The 19,225-nt window shown below is 49.3% G+C and overlaps 4 non-coding genes and 2 pseudogenes across 4 annotated transcripts; 3 read left to right on the forward strand and 3 right to left on the reverse strand.

Annotated features, from left to right (window-relative positions):
- The first annotated feature begins 1,562 nt into the window (after positions 1–1,562).
- On the forward strand, positions 1,563–3,502 carry LOC148277451 (small subunit ribosomal RNA). The gene has a single exon (XR_015823468.1). It is a non-coding gene; the product is annotated as a small subunit ribosomal RNA (ribosomal RNA).
- Positions 3,503–3,790: 288 nt separating this feature from the next.
- LOC148277452 (5.8S ribosomal RNA) lies at positions 3,791–3,952 on the forward strand. Its single transcript, XR_015823464.1, has one exon. It is a non-coding gene; the product is annotated as a 5.8S ribosomal RNA (ribosomal RNA).
- Positions 3,953–4,299: 347 nt separating this feature from the next.
- On the forward strand, positions 4,300–6,592 carry LOC148277453 (large subunit ribosomal RNA; annotated as a pseudogene).
- Positions 6,593–7,533: 941 nt separating this feature from the next.
- Positions 7,534–9,826, reverse strand: LOC148277454 (large subunit ribosomal RNA; annotated as a pseudogene).
- A 347-nt stretch (positions 9,827–10,173) lies between these two features.
- On the reverse strand, positions 10,174–10,335 carry LOC148277455 (5.8S ribosomal RNA). The gene has a single exon (XR_015823466.1). It is a non-coding gene; the product is annotated as a 5.8S ribosomal RNA (ribosomal RNA).
- A 288-nt stretch (positions 10,336–10,623) lies between these two features.
- Positions 10,624–12,563, reverse strand: LOC148277456 (small subunit ribosomal RNA). Its single transcript, XR_015823469.1, has one exon. It is a non-coding gene; the product is annotated as a small subunit ribosomal RNA (ribosomal RNA).
- Positions 12,564–19,225: the final 6,662 nt, after the last annotated feature.

Consider the following 19,225-nt stretch of genomic DNA (forward strand, 5'->3'; position numbering starts at 1 on the left):
AAATGCACCCCCGCCGATTTTTATTTCGTTCCTCCTTCCGATTCAAAAGTGAATGTGAAATTAAAAAAAAAAAAAAAAACAAAAAAACTTAGAAATATTTTATACCCTCTCGCCGAGTTTTAATGCGAGAACGAGGCCCCCTCCCGGCGAGACGTCTCGCGGCGGTCGCGAGCGCGCTCCGCGTGAAACTTAAATTTTTCGTTTACTTCACCGAGCGACGATCCGAAATGCACCCCCGCCGATTTTTATTTCGTTCCTCCTTCCGATTCAAAAGTGAATGTGAAATTAAAAAAAAAAAAAAAAAACAAAAAAACTTAGAAATATTTTATACCCTCTCGCCGAGTTTTAATGCGAGAACGAGGCCCCCTCCCGGCGAGACGTCTCGCGGCGGTCGCGAGCGCGCTCCGCGTGAAACTTAAATTTTTCGTTTATCGAATATTTCCACCGAGCGACGATCCGAAATGCACCCCCGCCGATTTTTATTTCGTTCCTCCTTCCGATTCGAAAGTGAATGTGAAATTAAAAAAAAAAAAAAAAAACAAAAAAACTTAGAAATATTTTATACCCTCTCGCCGAGTTTTAATGCGAGAACGAGGCCCCCTCCCGGCGAGACGTCTCGCGGCGGCCGCGAGCGCGCTCCGCGTGAAACTTAAATTTTTCGTTTACTTCACTGAGCGACGATCCGAAATGCACCCCCGCCGATTTTTATTTCGTCCCTCCTTCCGATCCAAATGTGAATGTGAAATAAAAAAAAAAATAAAAAAAAGAAAATAAAAAAAAAAAAAACAAAAATATTTCCTACCCAAATTATAAGTCTAATTTTTCAATCATAATCTCTTTCCATATTCGTCTTCTCAAACGAAAAAAGAAAAGAAAAAATAAAATCATCTCGCAGAATTTGCCAAGTCCCGACCGTACCGCGCGTTTTACCCATCGGCTCATTTACGTTTCGCCTGAAACGCGCGTAGGCTCCCCGCATGGCTGGCGGCCCGGCGTGCGAGACGCCGACACCCGTCGCCGTACGTATATTATGCGCGTCTCTCATGGCGTTAGCTAAAATACATTTTTCACCGCGTTCGCACATTGCGGCGGCCGATATGCCGCGCCGGCTTTACATTTGCGAAAATCAACGTCGTGTGGCCGTTCAGCTCCTTTGTGCGGCTGAGCGAGCATTGCACTTCGCCCGTGTTACAAACTCTGGAGTTCCGCGCAAGCAGAGAACACCGTGAACAAAAACGAGAACGGTCGTAGGATTCTAATCCACGTCCCCACTATTGCCGCGCCGAAGGCGTGCGCTCTCGTACGTTAATATTTGACGAAAGGGAATTAAATTTTTGGCCAAAGAGAAGATCCATGTGGTCCGTCTCGTCAGGTCCAGCGTTCACTTGTTAAAAAGTGAATTTAAAAGTAAAACGAACAGACTCGTGAATCGCGAGAGTGCAAACTCGAGCGAGCGAGAATGTGAGTTATATAGGTGCGAACATAAAGAGCGTGTCGCGGCGGGTGACTCCGTCGCGCCTCAGACGCCCTTCGTATCCTGGAGCGATATAGAAATGAACAGCTCCCTGGTTGATCCTGCCAGTAATCATATGCTTGTCTCAAAGACTAAGCCATGCAAGTCTCAGTAAAAGCCGAATTAAGGTGAAACCGCGAATGGCTCAATATATCAGTTTTGGTTCCTTAGATCGTACATAGTTACTTGGATAACTGTGGCAATTCTAGAGCTAATACATGCAAACGAGGTCCTGACCGGCAACGGGAGGGATGCTTTTATTAGATCAAAAACCAATCGGCGGCGGGGTTCGCGCCCCGTCCGTCGCCATTCGAGATGATTCTAGATAACTTTGTGCTGATCGCACGGTCTAGCACCGGCGACGCATCTTTCAAATGTCTGCCTTATCAACTGTCGATGGTAGTTTATGCGACTACCATGGTTGTCACGGGTAACGGGGAATCAGGGTTCGATTCCGGAGAGGGAGCCTGAGAAACGGCTACCACATCCACGGAAGGCAGCAGGCGCGCAAATTACCCACTCCCGGCACGGGGAGGTAGTGACGAAAAATAACGATACGGGACTCGTCCGAGGCCTCGTGATCGGAATGATTACACTTTAAATCCTTTAACGAGGATCCATTGGAGGGCAAGTCTGGTGCCAGCAGCCGCGGTAATTCCAGCTCCAATAGCATATACTAAAGTTGTTGCGGTTAAAAAGCTCGTAGTTGAAATTGTGTCCTGCGGTGTCGGTCTACCGAATGCGGTACGACAGGCACGTCTGCGGGGCTTCTCGCCGGTGCGTCCACCGCCAGTGTGTTGCGGTCGTCCTCGCGGGCGGCCGCGCGCCGAGGCGGGCCGTCGCGGCTGTTTACTTTGAACAAATTAGAGTGCTCAAAGCGGGCTAACACTTGCCTGAATATTGTACGCATGGAATAATAGAATAGGACCTCGGTTCTGTTTTGTTGGCTTTCTGATACCAGAGGTAATGATTAATAGGGACAACTGGGGGCATTCGTATTGCGACGTTAGAGGTGAAATTCTTGGATCGTCGCAAGACGGACTAAAGCGAAAGCATTTGCCAAAGGTGTTTTCATTAATCAAGAACGAAAGTTAGAGGTTCGAAGGCGATTAGATACCGCTGTAGTTCTAACCATAAATGATGCCAGCCAGCGATCCGCCGAAGTTTCATAATTTTAACCCGGTGGGCAGCTCCCGGGAAACCAAAGCTTTCGGGCTCCGGGGGGAGTATGGTTGCAAAGCTGAAACTTAAAGGAATTGACGGAAGGGCACCACCAGGAGTGGAGCCTGCGGCTTAATTCGACTCAACACGGGAAAACTCACCAGGCCCGGACACTGGAAGGATTGACGGATTAACAGCTCTTTCTCGATTCGGTGGGTGGTGGTGCATGGCCGCTCTTAGTTGGTGGAGCGATTTGTCAGGTTAATTCCGGTAACGAACGTAACTCTAGCCTATTAAATAGACGTGCAACCGGTATCACAGGAGTCCGCGGGCGCGCATCTTGCGGCGTTCGCGTCGCGGAAGTGTGTTTCGCGGTCTTCACTACCGGCGTACAATGAAAATCTTCTTAGAGGGACCGGCGGTATATATAGCCGCACGAGATTGAGCAATAGCAGGTCTGTGATGCCCTTAGATGTCCTGGGCCGCACGCGCGCTACACTGAAGGGATCAGCGTGTCCTCCTTGGCCTAACGGCCCGGGTAACCCGATGAAACCCCTTCGTGATAGGGATTGGGGTTTGCAATTCTCCCCCATGAACGAGGAATTCCTAGTAAAAGCGAGTCACCAGCTCGCGTTGATTGCGTCCCTGCCCTTTGTACACACCGCCCGTCGCTACTACCGATGGATGATTTGGTGAGGTCTTCGGACTGGTGCGCGGAAGCTCGTCTCGGGCATCCGACGCGTCGGAAAGTTTGACCGAATTTGATCATTTAGAGGAAGTAAAAGTCGTAACAAGGTTTCCGTAGGTGAACCTGCGGAAGGATCATTTCCTGTGAAATATAATATAAAATGAATTTTCATTCTTTTATATAGTATAAATATATTTATACACACGCGCAGAGCGCAAAATAAGCAAACACTGCGGCGGAATTTCGCCCTAGGGCGCCGCCGCGAACCGCGGACTGCCGGTGTCGCGGGAGGCGGGTCTGTCGGCCCGATTCCCGCGTCCGGCTATATTCTGTGAAAAATGTAATTTTTTTTCCGATAGAGAAAAAAGAAAAAAAACGCAACCGATAAACAATATATATATATATATATATATATCATAAAACACTATTACCCTGAACGGCGGATCACTCGGCTCGTGGGTCGATGAAGAACGCAGCTAAATGCGCGTCAGAGTGTGAACTGCAGGACACATGAGCATCGACATTTCGAACGCACATTGCGGTCCGAGCAAGACTTAGTTTGTCGACGGACCACTCCTGTTTGAGGGTCGCGCACACAATGCGACCAGACTTCGCCGTCTTCTCTCTTCGGAGAGAAGATTCGGCGAGAGTGTTGCCGGTCTGTCGTCCGCCGGCGCGCGAGCGCCGGACGGACGTCCGGTCAAATTTGACTTGGCGCGCTCTCTCGGTCCCCCCGAGACGCTTTTCGAGCTAGCGACGACGCTGTGAAACCCGCCGCCGGTCCTCACGGGCCGGCGCGCGGGGGCGTTTCTTCGCGCTCTGCGTCGCGCGCGGGTACCGTGCGAAACCGGAGAGCGTTTACATTATTCATATATATGTATATTTATATATATATATGAATTTTTTTTTGTTGTCGACCTCAAATCAGGAGAGATCACCCGCCGAACTTAAGCATATCAGTAAGCGGAGGAAAAGAAACTAACGAGGATTCCCCGAGTAGCGGCGAGCGAAACGGGAAGAGCCCAGCGCTGAATCCTGCGGCCCAGGCGGGCCGCCGGGAAATGTAGCGTTAGGGAGGAGAGTAATATATACACGCGCGGTCATTAGTCACGGCTGCCTGTCCAAGTTCATCTTGAACGGGGCCCGCTTACCCGCAGAGGGTGCCAGGCCCGTGGTGACGGTAGCCGGCCGCGACGGTCTCTCTCCCCAGAGTCGGGTTGCTTGAGAGTGCAGCCCTAAGTGGGTGGTAAACTCCATCTAAGGCTAAATACTACCACGAGACCGATAGCGAACAAGTACCGTGAGGGAAAGTTGAAAAGAACTTTGAAGAGAGAGTTAAAGAGTACGTGAAACCGTTCAGGGGTAAACCTGTGGAACTCAAACGAGCGAACGGAGAGATTCATCGTGTCTTCCGTCGGAGCCCGCGTCCCGGCGCACACCTCCGCCCTTCGGCACTCGTTGTCGGGGCGGGGGGTGTCCGGGTGCGCAGCCGGGCTCCCGGAGCGCGTGCACTTCTCTCTCAGTATAACACCGCGACCCGTTGCGCCTCGGTCGAATGCGCCGTGCGGCTGTCCCGCCTCGCTCCGCGGGGCGGAGCCGCGGCGTCCACGGCCGGGGCGAGTTTTAAAGCGACGGTAGAGAACGAGGATCGCGTCCGCCCCTTCGGAGGGCGTCCGTCGCGTCACAGCGGCTTCCTTCTCGTGGCCCCCGGCGCCCAGTGCGTCGCGGGTGTCGCGTTTCGGATGTCCGTGGCTAGTGGCGCGCTCTCGGACGGGACGCGTCCCGGTCGGCGGTGGTTTTGTTTTGGGCACTCACAGGACCCGTCTTGAAACACGGACCAAGGAGTCTAGCATGTGCGCGAGTCATTGGGAACACTGATAAACCCAGAGGCGAAATGAAAGTGAAAGGTCGGCCTCGAGCCGGCCGCAGGGAAGATGCGCGGGCGTCGTCAGACGCCCCGCCGCATTCCCGAGGCGTTTCGAGAAAGCCCCCGTGCGATTATCGAGACGCACTGAGAGCGTACACGCTGGGACCCGAAAGATGGTGAACTATGCCTGGTCAGGTCGAAGTCAGGGGAAACCCTGATGGAGGACCGAAGCGATTCTGACGTGCAAATCGATCGTCCGAACTGGGTATAGGGGCGAAAGACTAATCGAACTATCTAATAGCTGGTTCCATCCGAAGTTTCCCTCAGGATAGCTGGCGCTCGAGAAACATGACGGAATTTATTCCGCCATTCTGACAGTCTCATCCGGTAAAGCGAATGATTAGAGGCATTGGGGCCGAAATGGCCTCAACCTATTCTCAAACTTTAAATGGGTGAGATCTCCTTCTTGCTCGAAGATGAAGTAGGAGCTCGGATGGGAGTGCCAAGTGGGCCAATTTTGGTAAGCAGAACTGGCGCTGTGGGATGAACCAAACGTCGAGTTAAGGCGCCCAATGAACGCTCATCGGAGACCATAAAAGGCGTTGGTCGCTCATGACAGCAGGACGGTGGCCATGGAAGTCGGAATCCGCTAAGGAGTGTGTAACAACTCACCTGCCGAAGCAACCAGCCCTGAAAATGGATGGCGCTGTAGCGTTCAGCCTATACTCGACCGTCGCAGGCAAGCGGGACGTTCGTGCGGTCTCGTGCCGTGCGATCGTTTTGAAGCCGCGACGAGTAGGATGGCCGCGGCGGTGTGCGCAGAAGGGTCTGGGCGTGAGCCCGCCTGGAGCCTCCGTCGGCGCAGATCTTGGTGGTAGTAGCAAATACTCAAGCGAGGTCCTTGAGGGCTGATGTGGAGAAGGGTTTCGCGTTAACAGCCGTTGCACGCGAGTTAGTCGATCCTAAGCCCTAGGAGAAATCCGATGTTGATGATGGTGTAAAGTTATATTATAATAATATCACACCCGTCGGGCGAAAGGGAATCCGGTTGCAGTTCCGGAACCCGGCTGCGGAACCGTCTTAAAAATCGTTCCCTCGCAAGAGAGTTCGTCGGGGTAACCCAAAGTGGCCTGAAGACGCCGACGGGAGATCCGGAGAGAGTTATCTTTTCTGCCTGAGCGTTCGAGCGCCCTGGAATCCCATAGCGGGGAGATAGGGCTCGGGACGCGAAGAGCATCGCCGATGCGGCGGTGTCCGGATCGGCCCCTCGGACCTTGAAAATTCAGGTGAGGGATACGCGGAGATGTCGCGCCGGCTCGTACCCATATCCGCAGCAGGTCTCCAAGGTGAAGAGCCTCTAGCCGATAGAATAATGTAGGTAAGGGAAGTCGGCAAGTTGGATCCGTAACTTCGGGATAAGGATTGGCTCTGAGGGCCGTGGCGTGTCGGGCCTGGTCGGGAAGAGGTCATCGGCCGAGACGTGGAAGCCGGGCGGGGTCTCCCCGCGCGGTGCCCTCTGGGTGCCTCGCGGGTGTGGATCTCCGTCACCCGGCGCCTCGCCTTGGCCACCCCTCGGATCTTCCTCGCTGTGTGGCACCGGCGTGTTCGCGCACGCCCGGTGACCTGTACGACCGCCGGACGACGGTCAACTCAGAACTGGCACGGACAAGGAGAATCCGACTGTCTAATTAAAACAAAGCATTGCGATGGCCCTCGCGGGTGTTGACGCAATGTGATTTCTGCCCAGTGCTCTGAATGTCAATGTGAAGAAATTCAATTAAGCGCGGGTAAACGGCGGGAGTAACTATGACTCTCTTCTCTAATTAGATGACGAGGCATTTGGCTACCTTAAGAGAGTCATAGTTACTCCCGCCGTTTACCCGCGCTTAATTGAATTTCTTCACATTGACATTCAGAGCACTGGGCAGAAATCACATTGCGTCAACACCCGCGAGGGCCATCGCAATGCTTTGTTTTAATTAGACAGTCGGATTCTCCTTGTCCGTGCCAGTTCTGAGTTGACCGTCGTCCGGCGGTCGTACAGGTCACCGGGCGTGCGCGAACACGCCGGTGCCACACAGCGAGGAAGATCCGAGGGGTGGCCAAGGCGAGGCGCCGGGTGACGGAGATCCACACCCGCGAGGCACCCAGAGGGCACCGCGCGGGGAGACCCCGCCCGGCTTCCACGTCTCGGCCGATGACCTCTTCCCGACCAGGCCCGACACGCCACGGCCCTCAGAGCCAATCCTTATCCCGAAGTTACGGATCCAACTTGCCGACTTCCCTTACCTACATTATTCTATCGGCTAGAGGCTCTTCACCTTGGAGACCTGCTGCGGATATGGGTACGAGCCGGCGCGACATCTCCGCGTATCCCTCACCTGAATTTTCAAGGTCCGAGGGGCCGATCCGGACACCGCCGCATCGGCGATGCTCTTCGCGTCCCGAGCCCTATCTCCCCGCTATGGGATTCCAGGGCGCTCGAACGCTCAGGCAGAAAAGATAACTCTCTCCGGATCTCCCGTCGGCGTCTTCAGGCCACTTTGGGTTACCCCGACGAACTCTCTTGCGAGGGAACGATTTTTAAGACGGTTCCGCAGCCGGGTTCCGGAACTGCAACCGGATTCCCTTTCGCCCGACGGGTGTGATATTATTATAATATAACTTTACACCATCATCAACATCGGATTTCTCCTAGGGCTTAGGATCGACTAACTCGCGTGCAACGGCTGTTAACGCGAAACCCTTCTCCACATCAGCCCTCAAGGACCTCGCTTGAGTATTTGCTACTACCACCAAGATCTGCGCCGACGGAGGCTCCAGGCGGGCTCACGCCCAGACCCTTCTGCGCACACCGCCGCGGCCATCCTACTCGTCGCGGCTTCAAAACGATCGCACGGCACGAGACCGCACGAACGTCCCGCTTGCCTGCGACGGTCGAGTATAGGCTGAACGCTACAGCGCCATCCATTTTCAGGGCTGGTTGCTTCGGCAGGTGAGTTGTTACACACTCCTTAGCGGATTCCGACTTCCATGGCCACCGTCCTGCTGTCATGAGCGACCAACGCCTTTTATGGTCTCCGATGAGCGTTCATTGGGCGCCTTAACTCGACGTTTGGTTCATCCCACAGCGCCAGTTCTGCTTACCAAAATTGGCCCACTTGGCACTCCCATCCGAGCTCCTACTTCATCTTCGAGCAAGAAGGAGATCTCACCCATTTAAAGTTTGAGAATAGGTTGAGGCCATTTCGGCCCCAATGCCTCTAATCATTCGCTTTACCGGATGAGACTGTCAGAATGGCGGAATAAATTCCGTCATGTTTCTCGAGCGCCAGCTATCCTGAGGGAAACTTCGGATGGAACCAGCTATTAGATAGTTCGATTAGTCTTTCGCCCCTATACCCAGTTCGGACGATCGATTTGCACGTCAGAATCGCTTCGGTCCTCCATCAGGGTTTCCCCTGACTTCGACCTGACCAGGCATAGTTCACCATCTTTCGGGTCCCAGCGTGTACGCTCTCAGTGCGTCTCGATAATCGCACGGGGGCTTTCTCGAAACGCCTCGGGAATGCGGCGGGGCGTCTGACGACGCCCGCGCATCTTCCCTGCGGCCGGCTCGAGGCCGACCTTTCACTTTCATTTCGCCTCTGGGTTTATCAGTGTTCCCGATGACTCGCGCACATGCTAGACTCCTTGGTCCGTGTTTCAAGACGGGTCCTGTGAGTGCCCAAAACAAAACCACCGCCGACCGGGACGCGTCCCGTCCGAGAGCGCGCCACTAGCCACGGACATCCGAAACGCGACACCCGCGACGCACTGGGCGCCGGGGGCCACGAGAAGGAAGCCGCTGTGACGCGACGGACGCCCTCCGAAGGGGCGGACGCGATCCTCGTTCTCTACCGTCGCTTTAAAACTCGCCCCGGCCGTGGACGCCGCGGCTCCGCCCCGCGGAGCGAGGCGGGACAGCCGCACGGCGCATTCGACCGAGGCGCAACGGGTCGCGGTGTTATACTGAGAGAGAAGTGCACGCGCTCCGGGAGCCCGGCTGCGCACCCGGACACCCCCCGCCCCGACAACGAGTGCCGAAGGGCGGAGGTGTGCGCCGGGACGCGGGCTCCGACGGAAGACACGATGAATCTCTCCGTTCGCTCGTTTGAGTTCCACAGGTTTACCCCTGAACGGTTTCACGTACTCTTTAACTCTCTCTTCAAAGTTCTTTTCAACTTTCCCTCACGGTACTTGTTCGCTATCGGTCTCGTGGTAGTATTTAGCCTTAGATGGAGTTTACCACCCACTTAGGGCTGCACTCTCAAGCAACCCGACTCTGGGGAGAGAGACCGTCGCGGCCGGCTACCGTCACCACGGGCCTGGCACCCTCTGCGGGTAAGCGGGCCCCGTTCAAGATGAACTTGGACAGGCAGCCGTGACTAATGACCGCGCGTGTATATATTACTCTCCTCCCTAACGCTACATTTCCCGGCGGCCCGCCTGGGCCGCAGGATTCAGCGCTGGGCTCTTCCCGTTTCGCTCGCCGCTACTCGGGGAATCCTCGTTAGTTTCTTTTCCTCCGCTTACTGATATGCTTAAGTTCGGCGGGTGATCTCTCCTGATTTGAGGTCGACAACAAAAAAAAATTCATATATATATATAAATATACATATATATGAATAATGTAAACGCTCTCCGGTTTCGCACGGTACCCGCGCGCGACGCAGAGCGCGAAGAAACGCCCCCGCGCGCCGGCCCGTGAGGACCGGCGGCGGGTTTCACAGCGTCGTCGCTAGCTCGAAAAGCGTCTCGGGGGGACCGAGAGAGCGCGCCAAGTCAAATTTGACCGGACGTCCGTCCGGCGCTCGCGCGCCGGCGGACGACAGACCGGCAACACTCTCGCCGAATCTTCTCTCCGAAGAGAGAAGACGGCGAAGTCTGGTCGCATTGTGTGCGCGACCCTCAAACAGGAGTGGTCCGTCGACAAACTAAGTCTTGCTCGGACCGCAATGTGCGTTCGAAATGTCGATGCTCATGTGTCCTGCAGTTCACACTCTGACGCGCATTTAGCTGCGTTCTTCATCGACCCACGAGCCGAGTGATCCGCCGTTCAGGGTAATAGTGTTTTATGATATATATATATATATATATATATTGTTTATCGGTTGCGTTTTTTTTCTTTTTTCTCTATCGGAAAAAAAATTACATTTTTCACAGAATATAGCCGGACGCGGGAATCGGGCCGACAGACCCGCCTCCCGCGACACCGGCAGTCCGCGGTTCGCGGCGGCGCCCTAGGGCGAAATTCCGCCGCAGTGTTTGCTTATTTTGCGCTCTGCGCGTGTGTATAAATATATTTATACTATATAAAAGAATGAAAATTCATTTTATATTATATTTCACAGGAAATGATCCTTCCGCAGGTTCACCTACGGAAACCTTGTTACGACTTTTACTTCCTCTAAATGATCAAATTCGGTCAAACTTTCCGACGCGTCGGATGCCCGAGACGAGCTTCCGCGCACCAGTCCGAAGACCTCACCAAATCATCCATCGGTAGTAGCGACGGGCGGTGTGTACAAAGGGCAGGGACGCAATCAACGCGAGCTGGTGACTCGCTTTTACTAGGAATTCCTCGTTCATGGGGGAGAATTGCAAACCCCAATCCCTATCACGAAGGGGTTTCATCGGGTTACCCGGGCCGTTAGGCCAAGGAGGACACGCTGATCCCTTCAGTGTAGCGCGCGTGCGGCCCAGGACATCTAAGGGCATCACAGACCTGCTATTGCTCAATCTCGTGCGGCTATATATACCGCCGGTCCCTCTAAGAAGATTTTCATTGTACGCCGGTAGTGAAGACCGCGAAACACACTTCCGCGACGCGAACGCCGCAAGATGCGCGCCCGCGGACTCCTGTGATACCGGTTGCACGTCTATTTAATAGGCTAGAGTTACGTTCGTTACCGGAATTAACCTGACAAATCGCTCCACCAACTAAGAGCGGCCATGCACCACCACCCACCGAATCGAGAAAGAGCTGTTAATCCGTCAATCCTTCCAGTGTCCGGGCCTGGTGAGTTTTCCCGTGTTGAGTCGAATTAAGCCGCAGGCTCCACTCCTGGTGGTGCCCTTCCGTCAATTCCTTTAAGTTTCAGCTTTGCAACCATACTCCCCCCGGAGCCCGAAAGCTTTGGTTTCCCGGGAGCTGCCCACCGGGTTAAAATTATGAAACTTCGGCGGATCGCTGGCTGGCATCATTTATGGTTAGAACTACAGCGGTATCTAATCGCCTTCGAACCTCTAACTTTCGTTCTTGATTAATGAAAACACCTTTGGCAAATGCTTTCGCTTTAGTCCGTCTTGCGACGATCCAAGAATTTCACCTCTAACGTCGCAATACGAATGCCCCCAGTTGTCCCTATTAATCATTACCTCTGGTATCAGAAAGCCAACAAAACAGAACCGAGGTCCTATTCTATTATTCCATGCGTACAATATTCAGGCAAGTGTTAGCCCGCTTTGAGCACTCTAATTTGTTCAAAGTAAACAGCCGCGACGGCCCGCCTCGGCGCGCGGCCGCCCGCGAGGACGACCGCAACACACTGGCGGTGGACGCACCGGCGAGAAGCCCCGCAGACGTGCCTGTCGTACCGCATTCGGTAGACCGACACCGCAGGACACAATTTCAACTACGAGCTTTTTAACCGCAACAACTTTAGTATATGCTATTGGAGCTGGAATTACCGCGGCTGCTGGCACCAGACTTGCCCTCCAATGGATCCTCGTTAAAGGATTTAAAGTGTAATCATTCCGATCACGAGGCCTCGGACGAGTCCCGTATCGTTATTTTTCGTCACTACCTCCCCGTGCCGGGAGTGGGTAATTTGCGCGCCTGCTGCCTTCCGTGGATGTGGTAGCCGTTTCTCAGGCTCCCTCTCCGGAATCGAACCCTGATTCCCCGTTACCCGTGACAACCATGGTAGTCGCATAAACTACCATCGACAGTTGATAAGGCAGACATTTGAAAGATGCGTCGCCGGTGCTAGACCGTGCGATCAGCACAAAGTTATCTAGAATCATCTCGAATGGCGACGGACGGGGCGCGAACCCCGCCGCCGATTGGTTTTTGATCTAATAAAAGCATCCCTCCCGTTGCCGGTCAGGACCTCGTTTGCATGTATTAGCTCTAGAATTGCCACAGTTATCCAAGTAACTATGTACGATCTAAGGAACCAAAACTGATATATTGAGCCATTCGCGGTTTCACCTTAATTCGGCTTTTACTGAGACTTGCATGGCTTAGTCTTTGAGACAAGCATATGATTACTGGCAGGATCAACCAGGGAGCTGTTCATTTCTATATCGCTCCAGGATACGAAGGGCGTCTGAGGCGCGACGGAGTCACCCGCCGCGACACGCTCTTTATGTTCGCACCTATATAACTCACATTCTCGCTCGCTCGAGTTTGCACTCTCGCGATTCACGAGTCTGTTCGTTTTACTTTTAAATTCACTTTTTAACAAGTGAACGCTGGACCTGACGAGACGGACCACATGGATCTTCTCTTTGGCCAAAAATTTAATTCCCTTTCGTCAAATATTAACGTACGAGAGCGCACGCCTTCGGCGCGGCAATAGTGGGGACGTGGATTAGAATCCTACGACCGTTCTCGTTTTTGTTCACGGTGTTCTCTGCTTGCGCGGAACTCCAGAGTTTGTAACACGGGCGAAGTGCGATGCTCGCTCAGCCGCACAAAGGAGCTGAACGGCCACACGACGTTGATTTTCGCAAATGTAAAGCCGGCGCGGCATATCGGCCGCCGCAATGTGCGAACGCGGTGAAAAATGTATTTTAGCTAACGCCATGAGAGACGCGCATAATATACGTACGGCGACGGGTGTCGGCGTCTCGCACGCCGGGCCGCCAGCCATGCGGGGAGCCTACGCGCGTTTCAGGCGAAACGTAAATGAGCCGATGGGTAAAACGCGCGGTACGGTCGGGACTTGGCAAATTCTGCGAGATGATTTTATTTTTTCTTTTCTTTTTTCGTTTGAGAAGACGAATATGGAAAGAGATTATGATTGAAAAATTAGACTTATAATTTGGGTAGGAAATATTTTTGTTTTTTTTTTTTTTATTTTCTTTTTTTTATTTTTTTTTTTATTTCACATTCACATTTGGATCGGAAGGAGGGACGAAATAAAAATCGGCGGGGGTGCATTTCGGATCGTCGCTCAGTGAAGTAAACGAAAAATTTAAGTTTCACGCGGAGCGCGCTCGCGGCCGCCGCGAGACGTCTCGCCGGGAGGGGGCCTCGTTCTCGCATTAAAACTCGGCGAGAGGGTATAAAATATTTCTAAGTTTTTTTGTTTTTTTTTTTTTTTTTTAATTTCACATTCACTTTTGAATCGGAAGGAGGAACGAAATAAAAATCGGCGGGGGTGCATTTCGGATCGTCGCTCGGTGGAAATATTCGATAAACGAAAAATTTAAGTTTCACGCGGAGCGCGCTCGCGACCGCCGCGAGACGTCTCGCCGGGAGGGGGCCTCGTTCTCGCATTAAAACTCGGCGAGAGGGTATAAAATATTTCTAAGTTTTTTTGTTTTTTTTTTTTTTTTTTAATTTCACATTCACTTTTGAATCGGAAGGAGGAACGAAATAAAAATCGGCGGGGGTGCATTTCGGATCGTCGCTCAGTGAAGTAAACGAAAAATTTAAGTTTCACGCGGAGCGCGCTCGCGACCGCCGCGAGACGTCTCGCCGGGAGGGGGCCTCGTTCTCGCATTAAAACTCGGCGAGAGGGTATAAAATATTTCTCAGTTTTTTTGTTTTTTTTTTTTTTTTTAATTTCACATTCACTTTTGAATCGGAAGGAGGAACGAAATAAAAATCGGCGGGGGTGCATTTCGGATCGTCGCTCGGTGGAAATATTCGATAAACGAAAAATTTAAGTTTCACGCGGAGCGCGCTCGCGACCGCCGCGAGACGTCTCGCCGGGAGGGGGCCTCGTTCTCGCATTAAAACTCGGCGAGAGGGTATAAATTATTTCTAAGTTTTAATTTTTTTTTTTTTTTTTTAATTTCACATTCACTTTCGAATCGGAAGGAGGAACGAAATAAAAATCGGCGGGGGTGCATTTCGGATCGTCGCTCGGTGGAAATATTCGATAAACGAAAAATTTAAGTTTCACGCGGAGCGCGCTCGCGACCGCCGCGAGACGTCTCGCCGGGAGGGGGCCTCGTTCTCGCATTAAAACTCGGCGAGAGGGTATAAATTATTTCTAAGTTTTAATTTTTTTTTTTTTTTTTAATTTCACATTCACTCTTGAATCGGAAGGAGGAACGAAATAAAAATCGGCGGGGGTGCATTTCGGATCGTCGCTCGGTGGAAATATTCGATAAACGAAAAATTTAAGTTGCACGCGGAGCGCGCTCGCGACCGCCGCGAGACGTCTCGCCGGGAGGGGGCCTCGTTCTCGCATTAAAACTCGGCGAGAGGGTATAAATTATTTCTAAGTTTTTTTTTTTTTTTTTTTTTTTAATTTCACATTCACTTTCGAATCGGAAGGAGGAACGAAATAAAAATCGGCGGGGGTGCATTTCGGATCGTCGCTCGGTGGAAATATTCGATAAACGAAAAATTTAAGTTTCACGCGGAGCGCGCTCGCGACCGCCGCGAGACGTCTCGCCGGGAGGGGGCCTCGTTCTCGCATTAAAACTCGGCGAGAGGGTATAAATTATTTCTAAGTTTTTTTTTTTTTTTTTTTTTTTAATTTCACATTCACTTTCGAATCGGAAGGAGGAACGAAATAAAAATCGGCGGGGGTGCATTTCGGATCGTCGCTCGGTGGAAATATTCGATAAACGAAAAATTTAAGTTTCACGCGGAGCGCGCTCGCGACCGCCGCGAGACGTCTCGCCGGGAGGGGGCCTCGTTCTCGCATTAAAACTCGGCGAGAGGGTATAAATTATTTCTAAGTTTTAATTTTTTTTTTTTTTTTTTAATTTCACATTCACTCTTGAATCGGAAGGAGGAACGAAATAAAAATCGGCGGGGGTGCATTTCGGATCATCGCTCAGTGAAGTAAGCGAAAAATTTAAGTTTCACGCGGAGCGCGCTCGCGACCGCCGCGAGACGTCTCGCCGGGAGGGGGCCTCGTTCTCGCATTAAAACTCGGCGAGAGGGTATAAATTATTTCTAAGTTTTAATTTTTTTTTTTTTTTTTTAATTTCACATTCACTTTCGAATCGGAAGGAGGAACGAAATAAAAATCGGCGGGGGTGCATTTCGGATCGTCGCTCAGTGAAGTAAACGAAAAATTTAAGTTTCACGCGGAGCGCGCTCGCGACCGCCGCGAGACGTCTCGCCGGGAGGGGGCCTCGTTCTCGCATTAAAACTCGGCGAGAGGGTATAAAATATTTCTAAGTTTTTTTGTTTTTTTTTTTTTTTTTAATTTCACATTCACTTTCGAATCGGAAGGAGGAACGAAATAAAAATCGGCGGGGGTGCATTTCGGATCGTCGCTCAGTGAAGTAAACGAAAAATTTAAGTTTCACGCGGAGCGCGCTCGCGACCGCCGCGAGACGTCTCGCCGGGAGGGGGCCTCGTTCTCGCATTAAAACTCGGCGAGAGGGTATAAATTATTTCCATGTTTATTATTATTTAGTTTATGAATTATTCATTTATTTATTAGGGCTATGTATAGCGTGTGAGCTCGCCAATATATGGCAGTAAAATTTTTATTGTCTTTGAATTTCCTAGAGTTTTAACCATCGAAAAAAAAGAAGATTGCAAATAAAATCAACAGACAATGGAAATTTGATGTGTATTATTTTAATAGATTGTTTATAACAGAAAAATACATAGAGAAATATGCATTTTTATTTTTTGTAATAAAAACATAAAATTTCCATTGTCTGTTGATTTTATTTGCAATCTTCTTTTTTTTCGATGGTTAAAACTCTAGGAAATTCAAAGACAATAAAAATTTTACTGTCATATATTGGCGAGCTCACGGGCTATACTTACGCCATTTATTATTATTAGTTATTATTTATATCAGCTGGTCTCCAGCTGGTCCGACGGTGCGAGCGTCCACCTTCGCTTATGTTCAATGCAATTCGGACACTTGGCAAATTTACCACGTGTTTTACTTACTAACGGATATTGAAATACATTTTATTTATTTATTTATTTTATTTTGTTTATTAAGAAAAACAACAGCAATACAAAGAAATATACACAACATAATAAAAAAAACATAAAATAAAGCCAAATCAGTTTTTCACATAAATACAATTATAAAAATCCAGTTCAGTTAAATATCAATTATAGAAGTGCATGTGTGCGAGTTTTTTTTTGTGTGTGAGGATGCGTGTGTAAAAAAGTGGAGTGTGGTTTTGGTAGGTATGTGAATATGTGTGTGATTGTATATGGGTGTGAGGGTAGGTTTAAGGACAGGGTAAGTGTGTATTCGATATGAGTGAATAGAAACAATTAAAAATTATAATGTAAAAATATAAATATATTTTTTTTTATAACGAAACATAATTTTTTTCAAATAATAGTTTTTTAATTTGTAAATTATTTATGTAAATAATTAGAGTCCAGACCGTAAAAAATTTTACTGTCATATATTGGCGAGCTCACGGGCTATACTTACGCCATTTATTATTATTAGTTATTATTTATATCAGCTGGTCTCCAGCTGGTCCGACGGTGCGAGCGTCCGCCTTCGTTTATGTTCAATGCAATTCGGACACTTGGCAAATTTACCACGTGTTTTACTTACTAACGGATATTGAAATACATCATTTGAAAATAATTAGAGTCCAGACCGTACCGTCATGAGCGTTTTGGTTTTTCGACTTTTCACGATGAAAACAAAAACACTTTGAAAAACAAAAATTTGCAAAAAAAAAGGCGAACGCCCGCACCTCGCCGAACGCTGGTCTCCAGCTGGTCCGACGGTGCGAGCGTCCACCTTCGTTTATGTTCAATGCAATTCGGACACTTGGCAAATTTACCACGTGTTTTACTTACTAACGGATATTGAAATACATCATTTGAAAATAATTAGAGTCCAGACCGTAAAAAATTTTACTGTCATATATTGGCGAGCTCACGGGCTATACTTACGCCATTTATTATTATTAGTTATTATTTATATCAGCTGGTCTCCAGCTGGTCCGACGGTGCGAGCGTCCGCCTTCGTTTATGTTCAATGCAATTCGGACACTTGGCAAATTTACCACGTGTTTTACTTACTAACGGATATTGAAATTTATCATTTGAAAATTATGTATGTAAATAATTAGAGTCCAGACCGTAAAAAAATTTACTGTCATATATTGGCGAGCTCACGGGCTATACTTACGCCATTTATTATTATTATTAGTTATTATTTCTAAATTATTTCTAAGCTTTGAGCTTTGAGCTTTTTCCTTTTGGCTTTTGGCTTGCTTAGCTTTATAAGCTAGCTTTAAAGCTAGCTTTCAAGCTTCACGATGAAAACACAAAAGTGTTGAAAAAAAAAATTTGCAAAAAAAAAGGCGAACGCCCGCACCTCGCCGAACGCTGGTCTCCAGCTGGTCCGACGGTGCGAGCGTCCGCCTTCGTTTATGTTCAATGCAATTCGGACACTTGGCAAATTTACCACGTGTTTTACTTACTAACGGATATTGAAATACATCATTTGAAAATTACGTATGAAAATAATTAGAGTCCAGACCGCACCGTCATGAGCATTTTGGACTTGGACTTTTCACGGTGAAAATAAAAAAGTGTTAGTAGAAAACAAAAACACTTTGAAAAAAAAAATTTGCAAAAAAAAAGGCGAACGCTCGCACCTCGCCGAACGCTGGTCTCCAGCTGGTCCGACGGTGCGAGCGTCCGCCTTCGTTTATGTTCAATGCAATTCGGACACTTGGCAAATTTACCACGTGTTTTACTTACTAACGGATATTGAAATACATCATTTGAAAATTACGTATGAAAATAATTAGAGTCCAGACCGTACCGTCATGAGCATTTTGGACTTGGACTTTTCACGGTGAAAATAAAAAAGTGTTAGTAGAAAACAAAAACACTTTGAAAAAAAAAATTTGCAAAAAAAAAGGCGAACGCCCGCACCTCGCCGAACGCTGGTCTCCAGCTGGTCCGACGGTGCGAGCGTCCACCTTCGTTTATGTTCAATGCAATTCGGACACTTGGCAAATTTACCACGTGTTTTACTTACTAACGGATATTGAAATACATCATTTGAAAATAATTAGAGTCCAGACCGTAAAAAATTTTACTGTCATATATTGGCGAGCTCACGGGCTATACTTACGCCATTTATTATTATTAGTTATTATTTATATCAGCTGGTCTCCAGCTGGTCCGACGGTGCGAGCGTCCGCCTTCGTTTATGTTCAATGCAATTCGGACACTTGGCAAATTTACCACGTGTTTTACTTACTAACGGATATTGAAATTTATCATTTGAAAATTATGTATGTAAATAATTAGAGTCCAGACCGTAAAAAAATTTACTGTCATATATTGGCGAGCTCACGGGCTATACTTACGCCATTTATTATTATTATTAGTTATTATTTCTAAATTATTTCTAAGCTTTGAGCTTTGAGCTTTTTCCTTTTGGCTTTTGGCTTGCTTAGCTTTATAAGCTAGCTTTAAAGCTAGCTTTCAAGCTTCACGATGAAAACACAAAAGTGTTGAAAAAAAAAATTTGCAAAAAAAAAGGCGAACGCCCGCACCTCGCCGAACGCTGGTCTCCAGCTGGTCCGACGGTGCGAGCGTCCGCCTTCGTTTATGTTCAATGCAATTCGGACACTTGGCAAATTTACCACGTGTTTTACTTACTAACGGATATTGAAATACATCATTTGAAAATTACGTATGAAAATAATTAGAGTCCAGACCGCACCGTCATGAGCATTTTGGACTTGGACTTTTCACGGTGAAAATAAAAAAGTGTTAGTAGAAAACAAAAACACTTTGAAA

The sequence above is a fragment of the Micrasema longulum genome, unplaced genomic scaffold (assembly GCF_059751315.1).
Source record: "Micrasema longulum isolate JH-2025_06_02 unplaced genomic scaffold, ASM5975131v1 h1tg001031l, whole genome shotgun sequence".
Taxonomy (NCBI): domain Eukaryota; kingdom Metazoa; phylum Arthropoda; class Insecta; order Trichoptera; family Brachycentridae; genus Micrasema; species Micrasema longulum.